At 60.4% G+C, this 12,120-nt stretch overlaps 1 long non-coding RNA gene across 1 annotated transcript; it reads left to right on the plus strand.

The window, feature by feature from the left end:
* The first annotated feature begins 4,852 nt into the window (after positions 1 to 4,852).
* LOC144954927 (uncharacterized) lies at positions 4,853 to 11,742 on the plus strand. Its single transcript, XR_013641437.1, has 4 exons — positions 4,853 to 4,962; positions 8,573 to 8,719; positions 10,861 to 10,940; positions 11,622 to 11,742. It is a non-coding gene; the product is annotated as an uncharacterized LOC144954927 (long non-coding RNA).
* The last annotated feature ends 378 nt before the right edge of the window (positions 11,743 to 12,120 follow it).

Raw genomic sequence — 12,120 nt, forward strand, 5'->3', positions numbered from 1 at the left:
CACTCACCCACCTACCCACTCACCCACCCACTCACCCACCCACCCACTCACCCACCCACCCACTCACCCACCCACCCACTCACCCACCCACTCACCCACCTACTCACTCACCCACCCACCCACTCACCCACCCACCCACCCACCCACTCACCCACCACTCACCCACCCACCCACTCACCACCCACCCACTCACCCACCCACCCACTCACCCACCCACTCACTCATTCACCCACCCACCCCACCCACTCACTCACCCACCCACCCACCCACTCACCCACCCACTCACTCACTCACCCACTAACCACTCACTCACTCACTCACCCACTCACCTACTCACTCACTCACCCACCCACCCACCCACTCACTCACTCACCCACCCACCCACCCACTCACCACTCACTCACTCACCCACACCACCCACTCACCCACTCACTCACTCACCCACCCACCCACTCACCCACTCACGTCACTCACTCACTCACCCACCCACCCACCCACCCACTCACCCACTCACTCACTCACCCACCCACCCACCCACCCACCCACCCACTCACCCACTCACTCACCCACCCCACTCACTCACTCACCCACCCACCCACTCACCCACCCACTCACCCACCCACTCACCCACTCACTCACCCACTCACCACCCACCCACCCACTCACCCACCCACCCACTCACCCACTCACCCACTCACCCACCCACTCACCCACTCACTCACCTCACCCACCCACCCACCACCCACTCACCCACCCACTCACCCACTCACCCACTCACCCACCCACTCACCCACTCACTCACTCACCCACCCACCCACCCACCCACACACTCACCCACCCACTCACCACTCACCCACTCACCCACCCACTCACCCACTCACCCACTCACCCACCCACTCACCTACTCACTCTCACTCACCCACCCACCCACTCACCCACTCACTCACTCACCCACCCACCCACCCACTCACTCACTCACTCACCCACCCACCCACCCACTCACCCACTCACTCACTCACTCACCCACCCACCCACCCACTCACCCACTCACTCACTCACTCACCCACCCACCCACCCACTCACCCACTCACTCACTCACTCACCCACCCACCCACTCACTCACTCACCCACCACCCACCCACTCACTCACCCACTCACTCACTCACCCACCCACCCACCCACCCACTCACCCACTCACTCACTCACTCACCCACCCACCCACCCACCACTCACCCACTCACTCACTCACTCACCCACCCACCCACCCACCCACTCACCCACTCACTCACTCACCCACCCACTCACCCACTCACTCACCCACCCACTCACCCACTCACCCACTCACCTCACCCACTCACTCACTCACTCACCCACCCACCCACCCACTCACCCACTCACTCACTCACCCCACCCACTCACCCACCCACCCACCACTCACCCACTCACTCACTCACTCACTCACCCACCCACCCACCCACTCACCCACTCACTCACTCACCCACCCACCCACCCACTCACCCACTCACTCACTCACCCACCCACCCACCCACCCACTCACCCACTCACTCACTCACCCACCCACCCACTCACTCACTCACTCACTCACCCACCCACCCACCCACTCACTCCCACTCACTCACTCACCCACCCACTCACCCACTCACTCACTCACTCCTCACCACCCACCACTCACCCACTCACTCACTCACTCACCACCCACTCACCCACCCCCACACCCACTCACTCACTCACCCACTCACTCACTCACACCACCCACCCAGTCACCCACCCACTCACCCCTCACTCACCCACCCACCACTCACCCACCCACTCACCCACCCACCCACCCACCCACTCACCCACCCACTCACCCACTCACCCACCCACTCACTCACTCACCCACCCACCACTCACCCACCCACTCACCCACTCACTCACTCACCACCCACTCACTCACTCACTCACTCACCCACCCACCCACCCACTCACCACCCACTCACTCACTCACCCACCCCACCCACCCACCCACTCACCCACCACTCACCCACCCACCACCCACCCACCCACTCACCCACTCACTCACTCACTCACTCACCCACCCACCCACCCACCCACTCACCCACTCACTCACACATCACTCACCCACCCACCCACCCACTCACCCACTCACTCACTCACTCACCCACCCACCCACCCACTCACCCACTCACTCACTCACACCCACCCACCCCACCACCACTCACTCACCCACCCACCACCCACCCACCCACTCCACACCACTCACTCACTCACCCACCCACCCACCCACTCACCCACTCCACTCACTCACCACCCACCCACCCACTCACCCACCTCACCCACTCACTCACACACCCACTCACCCACCCACTCACCCACTCACCTCACCACACTCACCCACCCACCCCACTCACCCACTCCCCCACTCACTCACCCACTCACTCACCACCCACCCACCCACCACTCACCCACCCACTCACCCCCCCACCCACCCACTCACCCACCCACTCACACTCACCACCCCACTCACTCACACCACCCACCCACCCACCCACCACACACCCACCCACCACCCACTCACCACTCACCCCACCCACCACTCACTCACCCACCCACTCACCACTCACCCACCCACTCACCACCACTCACCCACCCACCCCACCCACCCACTCACCCACCCACCCACCCACCCACTCACCCACTCACTCACTCACTCACCCACCCACTCACTCACCCACTCACCTCACCCACTCACCCACCCACTCACCCACTCACTCACCCACTTACTCACTCACCCACCCACCCACCCACCCACTCACCCACCCACCCACCCACTCACCCACCCACCCACCCACTCACTCACCCACCCACTCACCCACTCACCCACCCACCCACTCACTCACTCACCCACCCACCCACTCACCCACCCACTCACCCACTCACTCACTCACCCACCCACTCACTCACTCACCCACCCACCCACCCACTCACCCACCCACTCACTCACTCACCCACCCACCCACCCACCCACTCACCCACTCACTCACTCACCCACCCACCCACCCACCCACTCACCCACTCACTCACTCACCTCACCCACCCACCTCACCCACTCACTCACCCACTCACTCACTCACTCACCCACCCACCCACCCACTCACCCACCCACTCACCCACTCACTCACCCACTCACTCACTCACTCACCCACCCACCCACTCACCCACCCACTCACCCACCCACCCACTCACCCACCCACTCACCCACTCACCCACCCACCCACCCACTCACCCACTCACTCACTCACTCACCCACCCACCCACCCACCCACCCACCCATTCACCCACATCACCCACTCACTCACTCACCCACCCACCCACCCACTCACTCACTCACTCACTCACTCACCCACCCACCCACCCACCCACTCACCCACCCACTCACCCACTCACTCACCCACCCACCCACCCACTCACCCACTCACCCACTCACTCACCCACCCACCCACTCACCCACCCACTCACCCACCCACTCACCCACTCACCCACTCACTCACCCACTCACCCACCCACTCCACCCACTCACCCACCCACTCACCCACTCACCCACTCACCCACCCACTCACCCACTCACTCACTCACTCACTCACCCACCCACCCACTCACCCACCCACTCACCCACTCACTCACCCACTCACTCACTCACTCACTCACCCACCCACCCACTCACCCACCCACTCACCCACCCACTCACCCACCCACTCACCCACTCACCCACCCACCCACTCACCCACCCACCCACCCACTCACCCACCCACCCACTCACCCACTCACTCACTCACTCACCCACCCACCCACCCACCCATTCACCCACTCACCCACTCACTCACTCACTCACCCACCCACCCACCCACCCACCCACTCACTCACTCACTCACCCACCCACCCCACCCACTCACCCACTCACTCACTCACTCACTCACCCACTCACCCACTCACTCACCCACTCACCCACCCACTCACCCACTCACTCACTCACCCACCCACTCACCCACTCACTCACCCACCCACCCACCCACTCACCCACTCACTCACCCACTCACCCACTCACCCACCCACTCACCCACCCACCCACCCACTCACCCACTCACTCACCCACCCACCCACCCACTCACCCACTCACCCACCCACCCACCCACTCACCCACTCACTCACTCACCCACCCACCCACCCACTCACCCACTCACCCACTCACCCACTCACCCACTCACCCACTCACCCACTCACCCACTCACTCACCCACCCACTCACCCACTCACCCACTCACTCACTCTCTCTCTCTCTGCCCCCTCCTGTCAGCACGGACTCTGCGTGCCCGCTGGCTTTCTCCTCCGAGTCTCCCACCTCCGAGCTCACCACCTCCACCACCAACTCCACCTCCACCACCTCCACCACCTCCACCACCTCCACCACCAGCTCCACCACCAGCTCCACCTCCTCCGTCTCCACCCCGCCTCTCTCCGCCGTGTCTCCCTTCGCGGATGACGATGCTGCTGCGGTGGTGGACGCGGCGATGGTGGACGCTGCGATGGTGGACGAGGCGGATGAGGAGGTGGTGGAGGTGGAGCAGGTGGACAATGCCGATGCGTCGGAGTTGGAGGCGACGACGATGATGATGGTGGACGAGGGGACTTGGGTGGAAGGTGGTGGTGGTGGTGGTGGTGGTGAGGATGTGGGTGGTGGTGGAGGTGGTGGAGGTGGTGGTGGAGGTGGTGGAGGTGGTGGAGGTGGTGGAGGTGGTGGAGGTGGAGGTGGTGGAGGTGAGGAGGAGGTGGAGGCGTTGATGGGGCAGGGGGAGCGAGTGGCGGGGGTGGAGGTCGGGGTTCAGCAAGTCTCAGCTGACGCGCGTCAAAGTGAAGCAAGCCAAGCGTGAGGATGTCATCGACGGTGAGTGGAGACACGCGGACAGAGACACACGCAGAGAGACACGCGGAGACACGGAGAGAGACACACGCAGAGAGACACGCGGAGACACGCGGAGAGACACACACGCAGAGAGACACGCGGAGACACGGAGAGACACACACGCAGAGAGACACGCGGAGAGAGACACACGCACGGAGACACGCGGAGAGAGACACACGCACGGAGACACGCGGAGAGACACACACGCAGAGAGACACGCGGAGACACGCGGAGAGAGACACGCGCAGAGAGACACGCGGAGACACGCGGAGAGAGACACGCGCAGAGAGACACACAGAGACACGCGGAGACACGCGGAGAGAGACACGCGGAGAGAGACACGCGGAGAGACACGGAGACACGCGGAGAGAGACACACGCAGAGAGACACGCGGAGACACGCGGAGAGAGACACGCGGAGAGAGACACGCGGAGAGACACGGAGACACGCGGAGAGAGACACGCGGAGAGAGACACACACAGACACGCGGAGAGAGACACACGCAGAGAGACACGCGGAGACACGCGGAGAGAGACACGCGGAGAGACACGGAGACACGCGGAGAGAGACACGCAGAGAGACACGCGGAGACACGCAGAGAGAGACACGGAGACACGCGGAGAGACACACACGCAGAGACACGCGGAGACACGCGGAGAGAGACACGCAGAGAGACACAGAGACACACACAGAGACACTCACAGAGACACGCAGAGAGACACGCAGAGACACGCAGAGACAGAGAGACACAGAGATCCACAGAGACACACACAGAGAGACACGCGGAGAGACACAGAGACACACACAGGAGACACTCACAGAGACACGCAGAGAGACACGCAGAGACACGCAGAGACACACGGAGACACACACACAGAGACACGCAAGAGACAGAGAGACACAGAGATCCACAGAGACACACACAGAGAGACACGCGGAGAGACACACGCAGAGACACACGGAGACACGGAGAGAGACACACGCAGAGAGACACGGAGACACGCAGAGACACGCGGAGACACGCGGAGACAGAGACACACACACACACAGAGACACGCGGAGAGACACACGCAGAGACACGCGGAAACACGCAGAGACAGAGACACACACACACACAGAGACACGCGGAGAGACACACGCAGACAGACACGCGGAGACACGGAGAGAGACACACGCAGAGAGACACGGAGACACGCGGAGAGAGACACGCAGAGAGACACAGAGACACACACACAGAGACACGCAGAGACAGAGAGACACAGAGACCCACAGAGACACACACACTCAGAGACACGCGGAGACACACAGAGACACACACACAGACACACGCAGAGAGACACGCGGAGACACGGAGAGAGACACACACAGACACGCGGAGACACGCGGAGAGACACGCAGAGAGACACAGAGACACACGGAGAGAGACACTCACAGAGACACGCAGAGACACACACACAGAGACACGCAGAGACAGAGAGACACAGAGACACACACACACAGAGACACGCGGAGACACACAGAGACACACACACAGAGACACGCTGAGACACACACAGAGACACACACACAGAGACACGCACTCGGAGACACGCGGAGACACGCAGAGACACACGGAGACACACACACAGAGACATACAGAGACACGCTGAGACACACACAGAGACACACACACAGAGACACACACTCGGAGACACGCGGAGACACGCGGAGAGACACAGAAACACACAGATACACACAGAGACACACACGCAGAGAGACGCAGAGACACACAGAGAGAGACACGCAGAGACACTCAGAGACACGCGGAGACACGCGGAGAGACACAGAGACACGCGGAGAGACGCAGAAAGACCCACACACAGAGACACAGAGACACACGCAGAGACACGGAGAGACACACAGAGAGACACACACAGAGACACACAGAGACACACACAGAGACACACGCAGAGACACACACAGAGAGACACACACAGAGACACACAGAGACACTCACAGACAGAGACACACACAGAGACACACACAGAGACACACGCAGAGACACACACAGAGACACACACAGAGACACACAGAGACACTCACAGACAGAGACACACACAGAGAGACACACACGCAGAGACACACACACGCAGAGAGACACACAGACACACGGAGAGAGACACTCACAGAGACACGCAGAGACACACGCAGAGACACGCACAGACAGAGACACAGAGACACACAGAGACACACAGAGACACACACAGAGACACACACAGAGACACACACAGAGACACATAGAGACACACACAGAGACACACACAGAGACACACAGAGACACACACGCAGAGAGACACACAGACACACGGAGAGAGACACTCACAGAGACACGCAGAGACACACGCAGAGACACGCACAGACAGAGACACAGAGACACACAGAGACACACACAGAGACACACACAGAGACACACACAGAGACACATAGAGACACACACAGAGACACACACAGAGACACACAGAGACACACAGAGACACACACGCAGAGAGACACACAGACACACGGAGAGAGACACTCACAGAGACAACGCAGAGACACACCGCAGAGACACACGCAGAGACACGCACAGACAGAGACACAGAGACACACACAGAGACACACACAGAGACACATAGAGACACACACAGAGACACACACAGAGACACATAGAGACACACACAGAGACACACACAGAGACACACACGGAGACACACAGAGACACACAGAGACACACACAGACACACACGCAGACACACGGAGACACGCGGAGACACGCGGAGTGAGTGAGTGAGTGACTGAGTGAGTGAGTGAGTGACTGAGTGAGTGAGTGACTGAGTGAGTGAGTGAGTGACTGAGTGAGTGAGTGAGTGACTGAGTGAGTGAGTGACTGAGTGAGTGAGTGAGTGACTGAGTGAGTGAGTGAATGACTCAGTTAGTGAGTGAGTGACTCACTGAGTGACTCACTGAGTGGCTCACTGACTGAGTGACTCACCCACAGAGCTGGTGGTGACTGAGTGTGCCCACGTGACTGAGTGAGTGAGTGACTCACTGACTTTGTGAGTGACTCACTGACTGTGTGAGTGACTCACTGAGTGACTGACTGAGTGACTAACTGACTGACTCACCCACAGAGCTGGTGGTGACTGAGTGTGCCCACGTGACTGAGTGAGTGAGTGACTCACTGACTGTGTGAGTGACTCACTGAGTGACTGACTGAGTGACTAACTGACTGACTCACCCACAGAGCTGGTGGTGACTGAGTGTGCCCACGTGACTGAGTGAGTGAGTGTCTGAGTGACTGAGTGAGTGACTCTCTGACTGAGTGAGTGAGTGAGTGACTCACTGAGTGACTCACTGACTCACCCACAGAGCTGGTGGTGACTGAGTGTGCCCACGTGACTGAGTGACTCACTGACTGTGTGAGTGACTGAGTGAGTGAGTGAGTGACTGAGTGACTCACTGACTGTGTGAGTGAGTGAGTGAGTGACTGAGTGACTCACTGACTGTGTGAGTGAGTGAGTGACTGAGTGAGTGACTCACTGAGTGACTCACTGACTCACTGACTCACCCACAGAGCTGGTGGTGACTGAGTGTGCCCACGTGCGAACTCTGCGTGTACTCCGGGCTCTCTTCCTCTGCCGCATCGAGCGCTCTGCCCTCGTCAGCCCCGCCGAGATGCAGGCGCTGATGCCTGGCCTGCACACACTCATACACCTGCACGGTGAGTGGGGGGGTTAGGGCTGGACAGACCTAGGGGTGGCACACACACACAGAATCAGTCAGTCACTCAGTCAGTCACTCAGACACTCACTCACTCACCCACCCAATCACTCACCCACTCACCCACCCACTCACCCACCCAATCACTCACCCACTCACCCACCCAATCACTCACCCACCCACCCACTCACCCACCCACCCACTCACCCACCCACCCACTCACCCACCCCACCCACTCACCCACCCACTCACCCACCCACTCCCACTCACTCACCCACTCACCCACCCACTCACCCACCCACCCACCCACTCACCCACCCACCCACTCACCCACCCACTCACCCACCCACTCACCCACCCACTCACCCACCCAATCACTCACCACTCACCCACCCAATCACTCACCCACTCACCCACCCACTCACCCACCCACCCACCCCACTCACCCACCCACCCACCCACTCACCCACCCACTCACCCACTCACTCACCCACTCACTCACCCACCCCAATCACTCACCCACTCACCCACCCACCCACTCACCCACTCACCCACTCACCCACCCACCCACTCAACCACCCACTCACCCACCACCCACTCACCCACCACTCACCCACCCACCCACCCACTCACTCACTCACTCACCCACCCATCCACTCACTCACCCACCCAATCACTCACCCACTCACTCACCCACCCACTCACCCACTCACCCACTCACCCACCCACCCACTCACCCACCCACCCACTCACCCACCCACTCACCCACCCACTCACTCACCTACTCACCCACCCACCCACTCACCCACCCACCCACTCACCCACCCACCCACTCACCCACCCACCCACCCACCCACCCACTCACCCACCCACCCACCCACTCACCCACCCACCCACTCACCCACTCACCCACCCACTCACTCAACCACCCACTCACCCACCCACCCACTCACCCACCCACCCACCCACTCAACCACCCACTCACTCACCCACTCACCCACCCACTCACCCACCCACTCACCCACCCACTCACTCACCCACTCACCCACTTACCCACTCACTCACCCACTCACCCACCCACCCACCACTCACCCACCCACCCACTCACCCACCCACCCACTCACCCACCCACCCACCCACCCACCCACTCACTCACCCACTCACCCACCCACCCACCCACCCACTCACCCACCCACCCACCCACCCACTCACCCACCCACCCACCCACCCACTCACCCACCCACTCACCCACCCACCCACCCACTCACCCACCCACTCACCCACCCACCCACTCACTCACTCACCCACCCATCCACTCACTCACCCACCCAATCACTCACCCACCCACTCACCCACCCACCCACTCACCCACTCACCCACCCACCCACTCACCCACTCACCCACCCACTCACCCACCCACTCACCCACCCACCCACTCACCCACCCACCCACTCAACCACCCACTCACCCACCCACCCACCCACTCACTCACCCACCCACCCACTCATCCACCCACTCACTCACCCACCCACCCACTCACCCGCTCACCCACTCAACCACCCACTCACCCACCCACCCACCCACTCACCCACCCACTCACCCCACTCACTCACCCACCCACTCACCCACTCACTCACCCACCCACTCACCCGCTCACCCACTCACCCACCCACTCACTCACCCACTCACCCACCCACTCACTCACCCACTCACCCGCTCACCCCACTCACCCACCCACTCACTCACCCCACTCACCCGCCCACTCACTCACCCACTCACCCGCTCACCCACTCACCCACTCACCCGCTCACCCACTCAACCACCCACTCACCCACCCACCCACCTACCCACCCACCCCTCACCCACCACCCACCCCCACTCACCCACTCACCCACCCACTCACCCACCCACTCACTCACCCACCCACTCACCCACCCACCCACCCACTCACCCACCCACCCACTCACCCACTCACCCACCCACCCACCCACTCACCCACCCACCCACCCACTCACCCACCCACCCACTCACCCACTCACCCACCCACCCACTCACCCACCCACTCAACCACCCACTCACCCACCCACCCACTCACCCACCCACCCACCCACCCACTAATCTGTGTCACTGTTGCTTCTTCAGGCTCGCTGAGTAAGGAGCTCAGTAAGTTGCAGATTCCAGGACAGCTCACGGACGGAGTGGGAAACGTGCTTCTCAATGCCGTGAGTGGTCCAAGTGTCTCTCTGTGTCTCTCTGTGTCTCTCTGTGTCTCTCTGTGTCTCTGTGTCTCTCTCTCTGTCTCTCTGTGTGTGTGTCTGTGTCTGTGTGTGTGTGTGTGTCTTTGTGTGTGTGTCTGTGTGTGTCACTGTGTGTGTGTATGTGTGTGTGTGACTGTGTGTGTGTATGTGTGTGTGTGACTGTGTGTAACTGTGTGTGTGTGAGTGTGTGTCTGTGTGTGTGAGTGTGAGTGTGTCTGTGTCTGTGTCTGTGTGTGTGACTGTGTGTGTGTGTCTGTGTGTGTGTCTCTGTGTGTGTGTGTCTGTGTGTGTGAGTGTGTGTGTGTCTGTGTGTGTCTGTGTGTGTGTCTGTGTGTGTCTTTGTGTGTGTGTGTGTGTGTCACTGTGTGTGTCTGTGTGTGTGTGTCTGTGTGTGTGTGAGTGTGTGTGTCTGTGTGTATGTGTCTGTGTGTGTCTGTGTGTGTGTGTCACTGTGTGTGTCTGTGTGTGTGTGTGAGTGTGTGTCTGTGTCTCTGTGTGTGTGTCTGTGTGTGTGTGTGTGAGTGTGTGTGTGTGTCTGTGTGTGTGTCTGTGTGTGTCTCTGTCTGTCTTTCTGTCTGTCTGACTGTCTCTCTGTCTGGCTGACTGTCTGTCTCTCTGTGTCTGTCTCTGTGTCTCTCTCTGCAGTTGGACGGTGAGCACGGCCGTGAGTTGGAACTCTCCTCTGCGACGTTCTGCGCTGGCCAGAGCGACGCACTCAACTTCCTCAAAACGCGACAGAAACGAGACTCCAAGTTCCAGCTCCTCATACAGGTCACTCACTCACTCACCAGCTCACTCACTCACCAGCTCACTCACTCACCAGCTCACTCACTCACCAGCTCACTCACTCACCAGCTCACTCACTCACCAGCTCACTCACTCACCAGCTCACTCACTCACCCAGCTCACTCACCCACTCACTCACCAGCTCACTCACCAGCTCACCAGCTCACTCACTCACTCACCCACTCACTCGCTCACCAGCTCACTCACTCACTCACCAACTCACTCACTCACCAGCTCACTCACTCACCAGCCTCACCAGCTCACTCACTCACTCACTCACTCACCCACTCACTCACTCACTCACCAGCTCACTCACCAACTCACTCACCAACTCACCAGCTCACTCACCAACTCACCA

Source organism: Lampetra fluviatilis, unplaced genomic scaffold, assembly GCF_964198595.1.
Source record: "Lampetra fluviatilis unplaced genomic scaffold, kcLamFluv1.1 SCAFFOLD_1073, whole genome shotgun sequence".
NCBI classification, from domain to species: domain Eukaryota; kingdom Metazoa; phylum Chordata; class Hyperoartia; order Petromyzontiformes; family Petromyzontidae; genus Lampetra; species Lampetra fluviatilis.